Source organism: Scyliorhinus torazame, chromosome 15 (genome assembly GCF_047496885.1).
Source record: "Scyliorhinus torazame isolate Kashiwa2021f chromosome 15, sScyTor2.1, whole genome shotgun sequence".
Taxonomy (NCBI): domain Eukaryota; kingdom Metazoa; phylum Chordata; class Chondrichthyes; order Carcharhiniformes; family Scyliorhinidae; genus Scyliorhinus; species Scyliorhinus torazame.
In genome coordinates, this window is record NC_092721.1 from 184,906,960 (window position 1) to 184,928,819 (window position 21,860).

General features: G+C 43.3%; 1 protein-coding gene across 2 annotated transcripts in view; it reads right to left on the reverse strand.

Annotated features, from left to right (window-relative positions):
• Nucleotides 1-18,152, reverse strand: part of cyfip1 (cytoplasmic FMR1 interacting protein 1) — a 275,966-nt gene extending 257,814 nt beyond the window's left edge. For both annotated transcript variants that reach the window (XM_072477252.1, XM_072477253.1), the window contains exon 1: nucleotides 17,912-18,152. The gene's annotated coding sequence lies outside the window, so the exon portion shown is untranslated. The remainder of the gene's footprint in view (nucleotides 1-17,911) is intronic.
• Between the last annotated feature and the right edge of the window lie 3,708 nt (nucleotides 18,153-21,860).

The window sequence follows — 21,860 nt, forward strand, 5'->3', positions numbered from 1 at the left end:
CACTGGGCAGAAACAGCAGACAGAGTAAAGGGATGGATAAAAGAACCAGAAGCAGAGTGGGTAAGAATGGAGGAAAGTCTCTGCACGTGGACATCCCTCCGGGCACTGGTCACAGCAGCGCTCCCATCCCCAACTACTGTAGCCATCTGGGATGGCCACTTCCAACTAAGTACAGAGCAACCCGCAAAGACTGATGGGTAAAATGGACAAGCCAAGAGTCAGGCAGGCTCAGAGCCTGGAATGCATCTTTGTCAGCAAAGTCCAGATGGCATCGAAACTCCGTCCCATTAGCATGTTAATCAGGCCGATTAGCAGGTGATGGCCCATTTACCCCAACACAATCGCTATTAGAGAACCTACTGGATACGGATAACTCGAGGGGGGCAGGGGGTAACTGCAGGGACCTGTATGAGCAATTACTAGGAAAGGCACACTCTCCACTGGACGAGACAAGAGAAAAGTGGGAGGAAGACTTAGGGTTCAAAATTGGGTGGGACTCTGGAGCAAAGCACTGCACAGGGTCAACTCCATCGCCACTTCTGCAAGGCTAAGCCTAATACAGCTGAAAGTGGTAGACAGAGCACACTTAACCAGGACCCAAATGAACCAGTTCTCCCCAGAGGTGGAGGACAAATGTGAACGGTCACACCTTTGCCTCCCTAATCGCCTACCAAAGAATCCAGCTTGGCTGGCAATTGACAGCACCAACCAACACTGCGAACTGGCTGACCGACCTGTCGGAATTTCTCCAAATGGAGAAAATCAAATTCACCATCCAGGGATCAGAAGAGGGCTTCCACAAGACATGGAGGCCATTCACCAATCTGTTCCAAGACCTACTTGTAGCCAGCAGCCAATAAGCAAGGGGAGGGGGTACCCACTGAAGAATCACAGACACAAAACGGAAAGGGGATGGGGGGGGACAAAGACACCAAACCCAACCATACCCCACGGGGGACAACACCCTCCAGATCAAATGATTATGAACAGAAGCAACTGAATGAGAGCAACTTAACACAAAGCAACACCCATAGCACTACGCTTCTCCAATAGGTTCAGGTTCAATGAACCAACAAACAAATACGACACACCAGATAGCAAGATGGGGAGGGTGACTGGGGAGAGAGGGGGAGTGGGACTAGGAGGCCAAGTTAATGCTGGGCACTTGTAAAAAAAAATTTAAAAATGTAACTTGTAACCGATGTATATAGTTTCTCAGTATGTTCATTTTCATCTTTGTTTTGTACAAAGAACAAGGAAAAGTATAGCACAGGAACAGGCCCTTCGGCCCTCCAAGCCTGTGCCGACCATGCTGCCAGTCTAAACTAAAATATTCTACACTTCCGGGGTCAGTATCCCTCTATTCCCATCCTATTCATGTATTTGTCAAGGTGCCCCTTAAACGTCACCATCGTCACTGCTTCCACCACCACCTCCTGCAGCGAGTTCCAGGCACCCACTACCCTCGGTGTAAAAAACCTGCCTCGTACATCTACTCTAAACCTTGCCCCTCGCACCTTAAACCTATGCCCCCTAGTAATTGACCCCTCTACCCTGGGAAAAAGTCTCTGACTATCCACTCTGTCTATGCCCCTCATAATTTTGTAGACCTAAAATAGACTGTAAAAAAAGAAAATAAATATTTATTAATAAAAATGACCTTCTTTCTGCTGTTGCTCTGGCCGGAAGACTGCACACAGCACCATTTCTTTCCATTTAAAAGGCGGCAGCGGCCGCCATTCTCAATTTAAAAGCCAATAGCGGCCGTTGGCCGCTTCTCCTGCAACCGGGACCACCGCGGGAACTGCACGACCGATCGTTCTGCGACCCTCCCAACACCCACGGGTCGTGACCCACACTTGTGAAAATCCCTGCAGCAGAGGAATGAAGGTAGTGTATTGGAGATCCAAAGAAAACTGAAAATAACTCACTCCTGTATAATTATTAAAAAGTAACGATGAAACTAATTAACGATTGACAAATCTCTAGGACCTAAATTGTTTCCACCCCAGGATATTAAAAGGTGAGAAAATTGCTGATGTGTTAGTCATGACTTTCTAAACTCTAGGCTAGGCTTGTGAAAATTCCTTTGACAATTAAGGAGGGATCTAATTGAGGTGTTCAAGACGAGTGAAGGATTTGACAGGGTCGATATAGAGAAACTATTTCCCCTGGTTAAAGAGTCCAGAACAAGGGTGGAATAACTCAAATTAAGACTCTATGTTCATGCACGATGTAAATAAACAATCTCCCCTAAAAGGCTTTGAGGATAAGTAAATGGAAAATTTCCAGTTTGAGATTAATAGATTTGTTTAAAAGGGTATGGAAGGTTAAAGTACCCCGGCAACAGATGAAGATACAGATCGGACAAACTGTAGAATAGGTTTGAGTGGTTGAATGTCCCAATAAGAGGGAAAAACTTTCGGGAAAATATTTCTCCCCTCACCCCAACATAACATGCAATACCGGGATATACATAAAGTGTTGTAGATTACTGCATATTTATAAGGCTTTTTGATAGTTTATTTCTACACATACCACATCAGCAGGCAAACACAAGTGTAACCTGCCAATTTCTTCAAGATTCTTGGGCTTTTCTTGTTCCCGTGTCAAACTATTCTGCATTCTCGAATTACTTATGGTCTGTTCTTAGGCAACTGAAACAAAAATGGCTGATCCCTTTTCTATTACAAGCAAATTTGAAAACCTTTCAATTTCAAATAATTGCTTCGACTATCAATGGGCGTTTTATTAAAGCTACTTCCTTCACTTATGGTTTGAATATTAGTGGTGCAGTCTTTTTTTTTTTAAGTCATCTTTTATGAGCATTGCAAGGACTTCATTCGGTATTAAAACAAAAACTGATGCCCCCGAAAATCTGAAATAAAAGCAATGCTAGAAGCGTACAACAGGGCTAGCAGCATCCACGACAAGAAATTACACTGATGGATCTGTATATTTTCAGTCCGCGCTCCTGGATGGTCAATATATATCTAACAAGTGCAGAGCAAATTCAACCTAAAAAAAAGATCAAATCAGGGTTGAGGAACTGTCTAAGATGTGGCACCCGACAATTTGCAGTGGACTGAGAAAAACAGTCGAAAATAGCAACATGTTCAATCACAGCTGCTTGTATTTCAGCTGTATCAGGACTTACATTCACAGTACAAGTTGGGGATCAGTGATTTACATATCAACTACAAATGTAAATTATTCTGCACCAAAACAACCTGTTAATTTTTCTGTTACCACTGGTCCCTGACGAATACTTTTTATACAATACATATGCACAATAAATAGACTTTTTAAAAAATGTTCTTATAAATTAAGCCAATCTTTTGTGACACGCATGGATAATACGGAAATTACACATTTATATTCATCAATTACTAGCACTAATTCAAACTACTCCAGTGGTTACATGCGAATTTCACATGTAATATAATGCATTAACTGATTGAGCTAATAAAAGAGTAGCACAAATAGCATTCTTGTATTGTAGATGCCACTTTGAGATCATTCCAATATCGAAACAATACTAAGCTGCTGGTGCCACACCACCCCCCAGTCAGGCAGGTTCTGCAGTATCGAAGCGCTGGTCAAATCTTTAGGATATGATAGGAAAATGGTATTTGGTAGATAGCCAGATAGATTTTTTTTAAATCACTAACATTTTTTGCAGTTAATCTAGCTTTTTACATAATAAGTGACTTCATTTCCAAAGTACTACATCGCCTGTGTAGCTCTTTGTCTTTCTCTTAACTCGCCCTAACTCCCGGTTCCCTCATCACCTATTGTGCTTACTAATCTACATCAGCTCCTGTTCAAGCAACATCTTGACTTTAAAATTATTTTTGTTTTCAAAAATCTCTGTTTGTGATAGCATAAATGAATACAGGACTCATCTACATTTACTTTTACCGTAGAGTTTATAATAGTTTAACCTTCCTCACAACAATTAAGTAGATAAACATTACACTTTTAGTTTCATGCTATTATAATGTGAACTGTCGAAACTGTCGATCTTTAAAGTTTGAAAAATCCTTCCAAAATTGGGGGTCGACTTGTACATCAAATAATAAACGTAAACGCCCAATGTCATAAAATGTGAAAGAGACATACACCAATAATTCAAATTAATTCAGTGTGTCGCATTTTATTTAGTTAAATAATTCTGCAAGGGCAGTGTGAACCACAATCATATTGATTTACAAACCATCAAATTAATCGTCTTTGGCATTTGATGCAAAGCGTTCATTGAATTTATCCTGAATCATTTTGGCAATGGCAATGTCATAAGAATCCCACTCTGGATCAGATGTAGCACTCTGTTTCATAAGCAACCTTCCACAACAAGTAATCTTCCTCTCCATCCATTGAAATGGACCCTCCATATTTTTGAATGATCTGATGACAATTTGTGCATTAATCGCATCCTATAATTTGATGATGAAACGACACAAAACACTAAGCAGGGGTGTGCATATTTCTACTCTTTGTGAAGGTATTTTCTCCACAAACTATCCACCTATTCCAATGGCTGCGAACATAATCCTTGAATGGTTTGTTGAGGCACACATCAAAGGTTGAACTACCTCAGTATAACTGCAATTTGTGTGTTATTTCTTCACAGGCACCCCTTGATCTCATTGGTTATATGGGATTTGTACGTGTCCCATATTAACAAGCTGCCCTCTTTACGTAGGCCACCCGACACCTGTCCCACACACCAATCCACAACAATCCTACATCCTCACCCATCCAACCATTGTAACGGACATAGACATACACAAAAGCTCCTGCAGGGAACATAATTTTAAGCATGGTTTTACGTTTGAAAATTACTGTAGGCTTCAATTTAGTCCCCTCAGCCATACAGGCTAGTACCATTGTGAATCTCATCTTTTCACATCCTGTGGTTTTTACCAGAACTGTATTCACAACTCGCCATTCCACAGTTCAGTTGCTAGGCATATTGAATTGATAAGCATTTCATCCATTTGCTGATGTGACATAATGGGTATTTGCATTCACAGGGCTAAATCGCTGGCTTTGAAAGCAGGCCAAGGCAGGCCAGCAGCACGGTTCAATTCCTGTACCAGCCTCCCTGAACAGGTGCCGGAATGAGGCGACTAGGGGTTTTTCCACAGTAACTTCATTTGAAGCCTACTTGTGACAATTAGTGATTTCTTCTTGCTGTCTGATGATGAATCATCAGAAAATGGTCATTTTGGCAGCGAGATCTTCTGAGCGATCTTGGTTTGCCAGAACACCAGGCATTTTCATCCATTAATTGTTTTTTTTTTTTAAATTTAGAGTACCCAATTAAGGGGTAATTTAGCGTGGCCAATCCACCTACCCTGCACATTTGTGGGCTTTGGGGGCGAAACCCACGCAAACACAGGGAAAATGTGCAAACTCCACATTGTCATGTGAGGGTACCTTTAAGACATGGATGTTTAAGCAATGTACCTTTAAGAAAACAGTGATGTCAGAGAGTGGGTGGAGCTGAGGTCAGGTCAACCATTTTGCAGTTTGGTTTTGCACTTTGAAAAGTGCCTGGCTGGTTTTGCTGAGAGCAGCTGTAAAGTGCCTGGCTGGTTTTGCAGAGAGCAGTTTAAAAGTAGAAAGCCAGTTTGAGACAGCAGCTTGAGAAGTTCTGGTTTGCTGTGATCTGCTTGAAGGGAGAAAGCCAGGTTTGAGAAAGCAGCTTGGGTGTGTCTGTGTGTTTCCAGAGAGTTTGCAGGAAGAAAGCAAGGTGCTGGAGCTGAAGTCAACCAAGCTAATATATCTCTGCCATTCTACAGAAAATATATATATCCTTTAACCTGATGTGATACTGTTTAAAGGTGTTAAGTCTCTTGGAAGTTTGAAGGAACATTTTAAGGAATTATTTACAGTTGCAATATTTTCTGAGTTATCTTTGAAGGGGTGTTAACAGATCCAATGTTTATTTAAGATTTTAAGTTGAGTTTATGGAATAAAGTGTTTTGTCTTTAAAAAAAACCCACGTGTCCATAATTGTAATCCCACACCTAGGGAAAAAGCCGTGCGCTAGGAAAAGCAACAAATCCATTAAAGGGAGAGGTTGGTTGAACTCCATGATACATTTTGGGGTTCTGAAAACGCCTCACCCATAACAATTGGGGGCTCGAGCGGGATTAAAGTTTATCTATTGGATTGGCTTTTGTGAACTTAAAGACAGTGAAGGATTGTTGCTTTTCCGGTGTGGTATTTTAGTTTAAGTGGGGAGAGTGTTGGGAACAATGGCTCTTTCAGAGGCTCAGAAGTTTTCGGGGGTGGAGAATGTCACACGTAGTACTTTACGGACAGAAGCACTGGGAAGGCTGATGTGGTAAAACAGGATAAGACAGTGGGGTTTGTTAGAGTGGTAAAGGAAAGCCCAAGGGAAGCGAAGGAGGTGCAAACGATTGTACAGCCTGTTCAAAAAGTAATTGTTAAGAAGGTGCCAGATGTCTTTAAATAATTTACTTGTGTGGGTAAAGTTTGCTCATGTGTATCAGGAGGAGCAGGTAAAGAAGTCACAATTTTAAGAGATACGGGGAGCTAGTCAATCTTTAATGGTAAGAGATGAGGAGTTATGTAGTTTGGGAAGAATGTTGTCAGAAAAGGTGGTAATATGTGGAATTCAGGGTGAGAGGAGTAGTGTTCCATTATACAAGGTAAGGTTGGAAAGTCCAGTGAAGAGTGGTGAAGTGGTAGTAGGAGTAATAGATAAACTATCTTGTCCAGGAATACAGTTTATCTTGGGTAATTATATAGCTGGATCGCAGGTGGGAGTGATGCCTACTGTGGTTGATAAGCCAGTGGAAAATCAGACAACTGAAGGGTTGAAGGACGAATATCCTGGGATTTTTCCGGATTGTGTAGTAACAAGGTCGCAGGTTAAGACAAGAGGAGAAATCAAAGAGTGAAGATGAAGTTGAAGCGCAATTATCAGAAACGATTTTTGATCAGATAGTTGAAAAACAAGAACAGGTGGAGGATGAGGCGGATATTTTTAGTTCAGGAAAATTGGCAGAGTTACAACAGAAAGATGTAGAAATAAAACAGATATATCAGAAAGCATATACGGAAGAGGAATCTGAGAGTATACCAGAGTGTTATTACCGTAAAAATGTCTTGATGAGAAAATGGAGACCTATACATATGCAGGCGGATGAAAAGTGGGCAGAAGTTCATCAAGTAGTATTGCCGGTAGGGATTAGAAAGGAGGTGTAAGGGCAGCACGGTGGCACAGTGGTTAGCATTGCTACCTACGGCGCTGAGGACCCAGGTTCGAATCTTGGCCCTGGGCCACTGTCCGTGTGGAGTTTGCACATTCTCCCCGTGTCTGCGTGGGTTTTGCCCCCACAACCCAAAAGATGTGCAGGATAGGTGGATTGGCCACGCTAAATTGCCCCTTAATTGGAAAAAATAATTGGGTACTCTAAAAAAAAATTTTTAAAGAAAGGCGGTGTTGAGAGTTGCACATGAGGTACCAGTGGGAGGTCATTTGGGAATAAGAAAAACTCAAGCTAAAATCCAGAAACATCTTTATTGGTCTGGACTACATAAAGATGTAGTTACATTTTGTCACACATGTCAAGTGATAGGGAAACCTCAAGCAGTGATAAAACCAGTGCCCTTAATACCCATTCCAGCATTTGAGGAACCTTTCACAAAGGTCCTAATCGATTGTGTAGAACCGCTTCCTAAAACAAAAAGTGGGAATCAATATCTTTTGACTATAATGGATGTGTCTACTAGGTTTCCAGAGGCCATTCCAGTACGTAATATTACAGCTAAAAGGATTGTGGAGGAGTTACTTAAATTCTTTACTAGATATGGACTACCCACAGAAATTCAATCGGATCAAGGAACAAATTTTATTTCAAAGTTATTCAAAGAAGTTGTGGATAGCTTAGGAATAAAACAAGTTAAATCAACTGCGTACCATCCAGAATCACAGGGAGCATTAGAAAGGTGGCATCAGACATTAAAGACAATGTTGAGGGCATATTGTCAAGGTTATCCAGAGGATTGGGATAAAGGAATGTTGCTCGTTTTAGTCTTAGTTTAATTGCTCTTGTTCTATCACCTTTGCTCTTGAGTCGCCAGGTATCTTTCTGATACCGCCACGTGGTTCAAGTCTGAGTAATGATCGATAATCCAACACACAGCTTAGTAAGAGTTAAATCAACGCACATTTATTATATACAGTAATCAATACTTATACATATATTCTACTTCTAAGCTACTTCCTACAACTAACAGGCCAATACTTAACTTTGGAAATGGCCCACCAGGTCAGGGAACGAATGGCCTTTCGTATGGGTCCTGAGCCTGCGGGATTTAAAGTTGGTACAGGCTGATAGTCAGGAGTGTCTACCTTGTAGCGAGAGTTGGAGTAAGACTTACGTTTTCAGCGGCTGTTGTAGAACGTCGGCAGAAGGGTCTCGAGCTGGAGAAGGGGTGGAGAAGGGTCGATTTGAACTTGGCCCCTATTCTTATAGTCCCCAGGGGCTTCCCGCCTCTCGGGGCGGACCTTGTACCTGGTTCCAAGTGAATGGACTTGGTCCCAATCACTTGGTTCGATATTCTCCAATGCTGGAGCGATTCCTTGATCGATGGGCGGTTTCGGGGTGGTCATTCACCTCTCTTTGTGTAAGCTCCTGCTGACGCCAAAAAGTCTGGGTTGGCTTTGTGTGTCTAATTTGTAGCATATTGTTCCCGGGGATTGCTAATTTGTATTCAGATGGCTGGTGTGTTATGTAGATGGCTGCAGGTATCGATTCTGTCTGGCCTCCCCAGAGGCGAATACACTGTTTTACCTGCAGCTGTCTGTTTGAGTCCTGTTGGCTGATTTTCCCATCAGCCTCTTCCGTTTGCCATTTTAAATCGGGGTTTGGCCATTCTAATCGGGAGTTAGCCATTTTAACCGGCTACAGGAATCCCATTCGTATTGTTTGCAATTAGGGATGCACCTAATGAGTCTACCAAATTTAGTCCTTTTGAACTAATTTTTGGTCATGAGGTAAGAGGACCACTTAAATTGATTAAGGAAAAATTGGTGGGTGACAAATCGTAAATTACATTATTGGATTACGTGTCAAATTTTAGGGAACGATTAAATAGAGCAGGTGAATTGGCTAGACAACATTTGAAAGTTGCACAAAATGTGATGAAACGGGTAGCGGACAAGAAATCCAAAGTTCGTAGTTTTGCCAGTGGGGATAAAGTTTTAGTGTTGTTACCAGTGGTAGGGGAGCCTCTAAAAGCTAGGTTTTGTGGACTGTATCAGATTGAAAGGAAATTAAGTGAGGTGAATTATGTGGTAAAAACACCAGATAGAAGGAAGACTCACCGAGTGTGTCATGTGAATATGCTTAAAGGTACTTTGAAAGGGAAGGAGAGAAAAAGGAGGTTTTAATGATTCTAACTCAAAGTGGCAAACCAAATCCAGATGACTGTGAATTTGACATACCTCAAATTAAATTGGAAAATGAGGATGTTCTTAAAAATTGGGATGAATTGTTAAGTTACCTTCCAGAGGAAAGACAAACTGACCTGAAAGAATTATTGATATCACATGGGCAAATTTGTAGAGATAAATTGGGAAGTACTAAAAGGGCTATACATGATGTAGATGTGGGAAATGCTGTTCCTATCAAACAACATCCATATAGACTTAATCCTTTAAATTGGCACAGGTTAACAGAGAGATTGAGAGTATGCTGAAGTATGGCATAATTGAAGTAGGTCGCAGCCAATGGAGCTCACCCATAGTAATGATACCTAAACCAGACGGTACCCAACAGTTGTGTGTGGACTATCAAAAGGTGAATGCAGTTACAAGAACGGACTCTTATCCTGTCCCACCATTGAAGGATTGCATGGAGAAAGTGGGACAATCTGCTTGTATTTACAACTTCCAGACATGGAAAGAGCATTTAAAACATCGTATGGAGTTCTTCGATCGACTTCAGGAGGCGGGGTTAGTGATGAACCTAGGCGAAAGTGAATTTGGAGAAGCCCGAATCACTTTCCTTGCGGAGTTGCCGTTATCCTCAAGACAAAGGGAAATAATGGGATCTCTTAACATGAATGAATTTGATCGAACCTTTGTGCAAAGGTTTTGTGGCGTGATTACTCCACTGATGGACTTGCTAAAGAAACCTAAAAAATTTCAATGGACAGCAGACTTTCAACAGGCATTTGACTGCCTGAAAGCTGTGATCACCAATGCTCCTGTATTGGAGAATTGCAAGGGACTCTGTGGTCAGATTGAACTAAAGTATCTGATTCTAAAGAAAAATGCCGAGGAGTAGAGGAATGGATGGATCATGCAGAGACTTTGTTCAAAGAGACTGTCAATCGAAAAGGATTTCGGTTGGAGGAAGAAGAACAAAGAAAAATGGACTATATTATTATACCTGTTTGCATGTGTTGTTTTTTTTTAAAAACGAAAAGGTATGTTTACTGTGTATATTTCTTAGTGGGTGGTGCAAAAGTGGTGAAAAATGAAACCATCTTGAAGTTGATGGGGGGTTTTTTCTTGGGGGGGGGGAGCTTTCATGTGAGGGCACCTTTAAGACATGGATGTTTAAGCAATGTACCTTTAAGAAAACAGTGATGTCAGAGAGTGGGTAGAGCGGAGGTCAGGTCAGCCATTTTGCAGTTTGGTTTTACACTTTGAAAAGTGCCTGGCTGGTTTTGCTGAGAGCAGTTTAAAAGTAGAAAGCCAGTTTGAGACAGCAGCTTGAGAAGTTCTGGTTTGCTGTGATCTGCTTGGAGGGAGAAAGCCAGGTTTGAGAAAGCAGCTTGGGTGTGTCTGTGTGTTTCCAGAGAGTTTGCAGGGAGAAAGCAAGGTGCTGGAGCTGAAGTCAACCAAGCTCATATATCTCTGCCATTCTACAGAAAATATATATATCCTTTAACCTGATGTGATACTGTTTAAAGGTGTTAAGTCTCTTGGAAGTTTGAAGGAACATTTTAAGGAATTATTTACCGTTGCAATATTTGCTGAGTTATCTTTGAAGTAAGGGGTGTTAAGAGATCCAATGTTTATTTAAAATTTTAAGTTGAGTTCATGGAATAAACAGTGTTTTGTTTTTTTAAAAACCCACGTGTCCATAATTGTAATCCCACACCTAGGGAAAAAGCCGTGTGCTAGGAAAAGCAACAAATCCATTGACGGTTGGTTGAACTCCATGATACATTTTGGGGTTCTGAAAACGCCTCGCCAGTAACAACATGGACAGTGACCCAGAGCCGGGATTGACTTGGGGCCTCGGCGCCATGAGGCAGCAATGCTGACCACTGAGCCACCATGCCGCTCTTCATCCATTAAATTTGCTGGACCGGGGGTTTGATTTGACCCACTTAAGTGCATATATACCCTTTGCCTTTCTGGTAATGATAAAACCATCCTGACAACCAGGGTCCGTGGCTGGTCCCTGGTCTAACGGCCATTCGAACATTGGTTTTTAACTAATGTCAAATTGTTTGATAATTTAACAACTGTTACAACTTCCACCTCAAAACCAGCTTTGTATTTCATTCTTTTTGTAGAATGCATTTCCATTCATCTATAGCCACATGGTCTACTCAGAGCGGACATGTCTTAAACTCTCATGCATTTTCTTGGCAAAGTGGCCATATGGCCTGCTTGATCCTAGACACCATCTTCTAAGGCAAGTATAACCCTGGACATGTACTTTTTAGCTGCAAACTGAGGGTGGGAGGGGTAAAATTGATTTATATGCTGAGTATAGGCATAAACATGCATTTTGGCACTGGAAAATGGGGGAAATGTTTTATATGCCTGATCAACTTATACACACAATATACACTGAGTGCATCAGTATATTCAATTAAAACGTTTTTCAAGTCTCATGTAAACCCTACAGTGCAGAAGGCGGCCTTTCGACCCATAGAGTCTGTAACAACCCTCTGAAAGAGCACTCTACCTAGGCCCATGCCGCCACTGTATGCCCATAACCTCACCTAATCTTTGGGACACTAAGCGGCAATTTATCACAACAATCCTCCTAACCTGCACATCTTTGGACTGTGGGAGGTGAGCAGAGCACCCGGAGGAAACCCACACGGACATGGAGAATATGCAAGCTTCACACAGTCACCAGAGGTCGGAATTGAACTCAGGTCCCTGACACTGAGGCACCATTGTGCCACCCACAAGTGACACAATCCATACATACACCAAGTACTAACAAAAATTAGGCTTTCATTGGCTTTTTTAAATACTTGTTTGATAAAACATTTTATGGTTGCTACCAAATCCCAAGTGCAATATTATCTTTTAACTTTTGATTGAATGACTACTAATTTTCAGCTTCATGCCACATTAGGCTTCATTTGTTTTAAAAAGAATCAGTCAACTTGCAATATTTGTACACAAACTCATTTCACCATCTGCTTGTCTACTAAATTAAAATCACAACCTCCCTTGAGGTACAATTTGTGTTACAGTTCATTGTATCAAGGGCTTTTACAGAGATAGGTGCATCTTTAAGGTGTGGTGGAATCCATCATTCCAAAATTTGGACTCCACAACAGCACATTTGTTGACAGAAAAGTAAACAAGACATGCCAATACAAATCATTTTCTACACTACGCCCCCTTCCCTCCCCTACCCCCAAAACCCACACCCCACACGAGATATAGAAAAGGTTGGTCTCCCAAAAGATTCCAATATTCAACTATTGATGACTTGTGCGCATGATACAGGCATCAACCCACAAGCATACACATATACAACAACAATTTGTATTTATATGGAGCCTTTGATGTAATAAAACATCCCAAGACATTTCGCAGGAGCATTATAAAACAAAATATGATACCGAGTCACATAAGGAAACATTAGGTCAGATGACTAGAAGCTTGGTTAAAGAGGTAGATTTTAAGGTGTGTCCTAAAGGAGGAAAGTAAAGGCATAAGGAGAGTAGTCCAGAATTTAGGATCCAGACGACTGAAGGCATTGCCACCAACACAATTAAAATCAGGGTTGGTCAAGAAGATTTAGAAGAGTGCAGATATCTCAGAGGGTTGTGGGGCTGGAGGAGATTACAGAGAGGGGCCAGGTCATGGAGAAATTTAAAGGCTGACGGAATTTTGATAATTTTCTTCCTCTGAGTTCACTACCTTATTTTCCTCCCCAAGTCTCTGCCTGCGTGTAAATTCCTCAACCCCTATTCATGACCATCCACTTGACCTTAACTCCCAACATGGTCTTATCAATTACAGATCACGCTATCTCTGATCGTTTCCTTGTATCATTCATTACCCTAATCACTCTTCAGGCCCTAATCCAACATCCTTCGATATCTGTTGCTGGAAAAATCTATCCCCTAATTCACGAACAAATGCACATTCAAAATCCCAACCGCCGAACATCAGTGGCGCATTGCTTAGCACTGCTGCCTCACGGCTCCGAGGACCCAGGTTCGATCCCGGCTCTGAGTCACTGTCCGTGTGGAATTTGCATATTCTTCCCGTGTTTACGTGGGTTTCACCCCCACAACCTAAAGATGTGCAGGGTAGGTGAATTTACGAGAAACAAATCGCACCTGAATGACCCTCCTTTCACCATAACACGTCTGCAACTAGTGATTTGCTCACATGAACCCCACCGCCACCTAGTCCCCAATAAAAACATTACTCTCTCTCTCACCCTGGCAGCTATCACGGTATGGCCCTCATCTCCAATCCTTTAAGTCTATGAGATGCAAACCTTCAAGGGCCTGTACTGCGCTGTATTGTTCTATGAAAAGAAGAGATAACTCATTTAGCCATCCACTGCCAATCTGGCTGGATCACCTAACGTGCTATTGGGTCCTGCACTTGTTCGTTAAAGCTGCTCACTATTCCAGGATCATCCAAAGATAACCAGCCACAGGCTTCTTTTCTCAACAGCAAACCCCCATACCCCCCATTACTCAATCTCCCACTATCAACCCCCTCTTGAAGGTTTTTAATAGACCAGAAACTGAATTGGACTAGTCACATTAATACAATGGCTACAAGAGCAGATCAGAGGCTAGGAATTCTGCAGCGAGTAACTCACCACCTGACTCCCCAACCTTATCCATCATTATCTGCAAGGCACAAGTCAGGAGTGTGATGGAACACTCTTCATTGATCTTGCTGAATGCACCAGTCGAGAAGCTCAACACCTTCCAGAACAAAACAGCTTATTTGATTGGCACCCTATCCATCACTTTCAACATCCACTCCCTCCACCATCGATGCACAGTAGCAGCAGTGTGTACCATCTACAAGATGTACTGACCCAACTCATCAAGGCTCTCTTGCTAACCAATCCAACTCTACCCAAACCCATTGCCTCTGCCAACGGGATGCATGAGAACACTATCACCTGCAAAGTACATTCCAAGTCACACAACATCCAAACTTGGAACTATAATCTTTTTGCTGCGTCAAAATCTTGGAACTCCCTTCCTAACAACACTGTGGATGTACTTACACCGCATATACTGCAATGGTTCAAGAAGGCAGCTCACCACCACCTTATGAAGGGCAATTAGTGATGAGCAATAAATGTTGGCCCAGCAAGCGATGTTGCATCCCATGAGAGTAAATAAAACTAATCTTGTCCGTTGCACCCACCTCCTGCTCCCTCCATTCTATTCCCACTAAACTGCTGCACTCATCTTCTTCCCCTCCTTGTCCCCATGTTACCAGATATTAACAGCTATCTCTTCAATGTGTCATCTCTCCTTCCTATAAATCTGGCATCATCACTCCTCTCCTGAAATAGCCCATCCTGGACCTCACCGTTTTTTGCAAATTAACATCCCATCTCTAACCTTATTTTCCTCTCCAAAGCCCCCGGAAATGTTGCCAGCTCCCAAATCCAGCCCATCTTTTGGAACTCCAAAGTTTGAAACCCTCCAATCAGGTTTCCGCCTCTGCCACATACCAAACAACCCATCAAAACTACTGATGGGATTCTATGTGACTGTGACAAAGTTAACATTTATTTCTTCCTCCTTCTTGACTTGTCTGCAGCCTTTGACATGGTTGATCATATGATTCGCTTCCAACATCTATCCCCCATCTGCAAGCATGTTCATCTTATGTATCTAATCAGAGCAAGAAAATCACTTGCAGAGGCTTCTCTTCCTACTCCCGCCCCGCTGCCTCTGGTGGCCCCCAATTATCTATCCATGGCCCCTTCCTATTTCTAATCTACATACTTCCCTTCAGTGACATCATTTGAAATTATGCTCAACCTCACCACCAGTTCTCTCGAGTCCACCACTGTTGCTAAATTATCAAACTGCTTATCCAACATCCAGTACTGGATGGATGAGCTGAAATTTCTCCAATAGATCTTAGGAAATCTGAAGCCACAAGTTTTGGTCCCTGTTCCATTCCCTAGCAAGTGACTCCACCCCTCATCATGCCAAGTGTCTGAGATCAAGCCAGTCTGTTTGCAACCTTGGTATCACATTTGAACCAGAGATGATCTTCAAACCTCATGTCCACGATATCACAGACTGCGTATCTCCACCATCGTGTCATCACCTTTCTTTGCCCCGTCTCAGTTCACCTCATTCACGTCTTTGTTACCTGTGGACTCAACCAGTACAACACACTCCAAATGTGGTTGGTCTCCCGTATTGCACCTTGAGATTATCCAAAACTCTGCTGCCTGACAGCAACCAAGTCGTGTTCACCCATTCCCCCTCTACTCACTGCCCTACATTAGTTTCCAGTCAACAATCCTATATAATAGACCTTATTAGTAGAAAAAAAGGACTTCCTCTGATAATTGTAAAAGAAAGAAAATACTTGCATTTATATAGCTTCATTCATGACCTCAGGACAACCCAAAACACTTTGTAGCCAATTAACTACATTTGAAACTAGAAACCTGGTAGCCAATTTGCATAGGACAAACAACAATGTGATAGTAAGCAGGTTTTTTGTGATGCTCATTGTGGAACAAGCATTGGCTAGGACACCTGGTCAACTCTCATGGTTTTCATCAAAATAAAGCCTCAGGATCTTTTATATCTGCCAGAAGGACAGCACCTCCTACTACTTCAGTACTGCACTGGAGTGTCAGCCTTGTGTGCTCAAGTCCCAAAGTGTTACTTGAACGCACAACATTCTGATTCAACAGACGAGTGTGTTACCAACTGAGCCACAGCTAACACTTCAAGATGTGGTTATATGTTCAAACAGTGCCACATGTTAATTTTGTTCGCAGTACATAAGAAACTGTTTAGCCTACAAAGATTAGTGTGATCTTTCACATCAGCCTTGGTGGAAATAATTTGCTACTTTATGTACAAATGCTCAAATGAACCCACTTAATTAAGAACCTTTCTCAATATTTAAAGAATGTCTAAGAGCACCCTCAACATTTCTAAAAGCTCATTAAAACAGCAAAATCAGTGCAATATCACCAAATGCATATTGAATTCACGTGAAATTTTAGCACATATCGCAATTTAAATGTAAGCCAAACTGAGTAACCCTTTCAGAGTTGCCATTCTGATTGCAAGTACTGTGCAGAAACAAGTTTGCAATGTCTACAACCCAACAACTTTTGGCAGACAGCAATGTGCAAAGTGTCAAATATGAAATGTTAATTATCTCACTCCACTTCCGTTCACCAAGTGGGCAGCCTGGCTTAAGGGATCAATTACAATTCAAATACAGTAAGGGAGTAGGTGAAAGTCAACAGTACTCCCTGACTTTTTTTGATATTTCCAAATATCAGCAGCAACTTGCTGGAGGACCATTCAAAGTCACTCCATGGCTTAAACTCCATTGCAAAGGTTTAAAAACAAATCCCTCTCCAAGATCCCAGATCCAGGACAGGTGGGCTGGGAAATAACAGCCACGAGATTAAGAAGCAGGTGGACAAAGAGGTTTCAACTTCTGAAGAATGTTATTATTTTTAAATCAATCATTTATTTCAAAGCGAGGGAAACTCATCAAAAAACCACTCCAAGATGATAACTAAAAGCCAAAAATGCTCGGTCAGGAATTGAAATTTTACATTTCAGAGGAGTCAATTCATCAAATCTTCCATGCGTCCAAGTTCTTAACATAACGTTAAGTTTCTTTGAATGTTGGCCAACCTGCTAAACATTTCCTTTTTTTTTTTAATTTCAAATCGCCAGCATGTCACTTCCCCTTTTTATCTCAAATAAGACATTTCCGAAAGGCAAACATTGCAGTGATTGTAGGCATTTGGGGCTCGACAGACCCAGAACTCTCAATTCTGCCCCACTTATCAGATCTATCCCACTGGTGTGCGAATAAATTAAACATTTGTCTTCATTAACTTTTGTGGAGTAAGAGTCCTTTTTAAACAACCACAACAAAACTAATTTACAGGTACAACTCAATTCACAGCAGCAGAGAGCGAGGATGGATTGGGGGGGGGGGGGGGGGGGGGAGAGACAGAGAAGAAACAAGTTGCTTTTGAAAGTTTGCAGAGGAGTCGGCGTCTCAAGGCTCCCAACAGACTGTGATCCAGTTTCCGTAGGTGTGGCTGGGAAATGAAGAATTCACAAGCAGAAACGCTTCACAAACTCTGCCAACTAGTTCCAAACACCGGCGGAGGGAGGAAGACGGATTTTTCCCCCCACTTTCTTTTAAAACATTAAAGTAAACTCCTGGCTGGGTGGGTGTGGGAAGGGAAGGTGAAGGAATCTCGGCCTTTTCTCAGCCCTGGAGCCTAAATTCACCACACACACTCCCAAATATATATATTATATGTAATACCAGGGATCTAGAAACAACAATCTCAGATGAAGGGAGGGAGTGGGGATAAAGTATAAATAAAGCTGGGTGTGAATGGTGCTGTTAGGGGAAGAGTTTTTCCCGCTGCCCATTACTCACCCACTGATGGCGATGCCTTTTTTCCACAGGAATCCCGGTCTCCGACTCTCTCCTCCCTCAGCGGCGGCGCGGCTCCATGGCTCTGCTCATTTCCTTCGCAAGACTATATATAAATGTATATTACGCCGTCTCCCCCGCGGGGCGCGGCCTGGGTTCAGGGGGGTGGGTAACTCCGACACCGCAAGATGTTTATCGGCCTTTCCTGCCTCCGCCTCCGATACCCCCAGCACCGACCGCAGGGAGGAAGGGAAGCGCGCCTGCGCGGCCGACAGAGCCGGCAAGCGGAGGAAGGATACGCATGCGCGCGGCCGGCCGGCGAGCGGGTGAGGGAAAGACGCGCGTGCGCGGCCGGCCGGCGAGAGGGTGAGGGAAGGACGCGCGTGCGCGGCCGGCCGGCGAGAGGGTGAGGGAAGGACGCGCGTGCGCGGCCGGCCGGCCGGGAAGAGGCTCCTCCTCCTCGCCCCGCCCCCACCAACCCCAACCCAGAGCCACAAGCTCAGCACCACGCCCTGATTGTGGCTTTTTCTCCTTTTCAATCAGATGCTCAGATTTAACCAGCATAATCGAACTGCTGCTATTCTATTTTTGAATAGTTTTCCAAAAGGCTTTTAAAGAAGGTAGTGTTGTGCTATGCTGCTTCCGGCAGCACGGTAGCGTTGTGGATAGCACAATTGCTTCACAGCTCCAGGGTCCCAGGTTCGATTTCCGGCTTGGGTCACTGTCTGTGCGGAGTCTGCACATCCTCCCCGTGTCTGCGTGGGTTTCCTCCGGGTGCTCCGGTTTCCTCCCACAGTCCAAAGATGTGCAGGTTAGGTGGATTGGCCATGATCAATTGCCCTTAGTGTCCAAAATTGCCCTTGTTGGATGGGGTTGCTGGGTTGTGGGGATAGGGTGGAGGTGTTGACCTTGGGTAGGGTGCTCTTTCCAAGAGCCGGTGCAGACTCGATGGGCCAAATGGCCTCCTTCTGCACTGTAAATTCTATGATAACACAGGCTGCTACTTGATGCAGTTTAACTAAAGGATGCTATAAAAGGGATGAGACACTCACACCCTGCCTCTTTCCACAGACAGACATCTAGAGTTAGACAGGGTTGATCAGCATCACACCCCAGCACTTGGCTTAGAGCAAGCTGGTACAGTTAGACTGAATTACTACAGACTGAAATGAGTTCAACGTTTTTATTGAATTATTAACACAGTTCTCAAATGAGTTTGATTCTCTGCTAATCTAACTGTAGTAATTCAGTCTAACTGTACCAGCTTGCTCTAAGCCAAGTGCTGGGGTGTGATGCTGATCAACCCTGTCTAACTCTCTAGATGTCTGTCTGTGGAAAGAGGCAGGGTGTGAGTGTCTCATCCCTTTTATAGTATTTATGTCATGCCCCCTTGTGGTGATGCCACCTCTGAGTGTCCTGACTGGCCATTGGTTGTGTCCTATTCTGAGTGGTCATTGGTTGCATGTTTGCATATGACAGGTAGAGGTAAAGGCTTAGCAGCATGGGGTTGAGGGACTTGAGTTCGGTGGAAATGCTGGAGCAGATGGGGCTGTGCCTCCTTCAGGGGAAGGTTGATGGTAGACCATAAGACAGAGGAGCAGAATTAGGCCATTCGGCCCATCCAGTCTGCTCTGCCATTCAATCATGGCTGATACGTTTCTCATCCCCATTCTCCTGCCTTTTCCCCATAACACCTGATCCCCTTATTAATCAAGAACCTATCTCTCTCTGTCTTAAAGACACTCAGTGATTTAGCCTCCACAGCCTTCCATGGCAAAAAGTTCCACAGATTAACCACCCTCTGGCTGGAGAAATTCTTCCTCATCTCAGTTTTAAAGGATCGTCCCTTCAAAGAACAAAGAACAAATAACAAATAACAAAGAAATGTACAGCACAGGAACAGGCCCTTCGACCCTCCAAGCCCGTGCTGACCATGCTGCCCGACTAAACTACAATCTTCTACACTTCCTGGGTCCGTATCCCTCTATTCCCATGCTATTCATGTATTTGTCAAGATGCCCCTGAAATGTCACTATCGTCCCTGCTTCCACCACCTCTTCCGGTAGCGAGTTCCAGGCACCCACTACCCTCTGTGTAAAAAACTTGCCTCGTACATCTACTCTAAACCTTGCCCCTCTCACCTTAAACCTATGCCCCCTAGTAATTGACCCCTCTACCCCGGGGAAAAGCCTCTGACTATCCACTCTGTCTATGCCCCTCATAATTTTGTAGACCTCTATCAGGTCGCCCCTCAACCTCCTTCGTTCCAGTGAGAACAAACCGAGTTTATTCAACCGCTCCTCATAGCTAATGCCCTCCATACCAGGCAACATTCTGGTAAATCTCTTCTGCACCCTCTCTAAAGCCTCCACATCCTTCTGGTAGTGTGGCGACCAGAATTGAACACTATACTCCAAGTGTGGCCTAACTAAGGTTCTATACAGTTGCAACATGACTTGCCAATTCTTATACTCAATGCCCCGGCCAATGAAGGCAAGCATGCCGTATGCCTTCTTGACTACCTTCTCCATCTGTGTTGCCCCTTTCAGTGACCTGTGGACCTGTACTCCTAGATCTCTCTGACTTTCAATACTCTTGAGGGTACTACCATTCACTGTATATTCCCTACCTGCATTAGACCTTCCAAAATCCATTACCTCACATTTGTCCGGATTAAACTCCATCTGCCATCTCTCCGCCCAAGTCTCCAAACAATCTAAATCCTGCTGTATCCTCTGACAGTCCTCATCGCTATCCGCAATTCCACCAACCTTTGTGTCGTCTGCAAACTTACTAATCAGACCAGTTACATTTTCCTCCAAATCATTTATATATACTACAAACAGCAAAGGTCCCAGCACTGATCCCTGTGGAACACCACTGGTCACAGCCCTCCAATTAGAAAAGCATCCTTCCATTGCTACTCTCTGCCTTCTATGACCTAGCCAGTTCTGTATCCACCTTGCCAGCTCACCCCTGATCCCATGTGACTTCACCTTTTGTATTAGTCTACCATGAGGGACCTTGTCAAAGGCCTTACTGAAGTCCATATAGGCAACATCCACTGCCCTACCTGCATCAATCATCTTTGTGATCTCCTCGAAAAACTCTATCAAGTTAGTGAGACACGACCTCCCCTTCACAAAACCATGCTGCCTCTCACTTATACGTCTATTTGCTTCCAAATGGGAGTAGATCCTGTCTCGAAGAATTCTCTCCAGTAATTTCCCTACCACTGAAGTAACGCTCACCGGCTTGTAGTTCCCTGGATTATCCTTGCTACCCTTCTTAAACAGAGGAACAACATTGGCTATTCTCCAGTCCTCCGGGACATCACCTGAAGACAGTGAGGATCCAAAGATTTCTGTCAAGGCCTCAGCAATTTCCTCTCCATCCTCCTTCAGTATTCTGGGGTAGATCCCATCAGGCCCTGGGGACTTATCTACCTTAATATTTTTTAAGACACCCAACACCTCGTCTTTTTGGATCGCAATGTGACCCAGGCTATCTACACACCCTTCTCCAGACTCAACATCTACCAATTCCTTCTCTTTGGTGAATACTGATGCAAAGTATTCATTTAGTACCTCACCCATTTCCTCTGGCTCCACACATAGATTCCCTTGCCTATCCTTCAGTGGGCCAACCCTTTCCCTGGCTATCCTCTTGCTTTTTATGTACGTATAAAAAGCCTTGGGATTTTCCTTAACCCTATTTGCCAATGACTTTTCGTGACCCCTTCTAGCCCTCCTGACTCCTTGCTTAAGTTCCTTCCTACTTTCCTTATATTCCACACAGGCTTCGTCTAGTCCCAGCCTTTTAGCCCTGACAAATGCCTCCTTTTTCTTTTTGACGAGGCCTACAATATCTCTCGTTATCCAAGGTTCCCGAAAATTGCCGTATTTATCCTTCTTCCTCACAGGAACATGCCGGTCCTGAATTCCTTTCAACT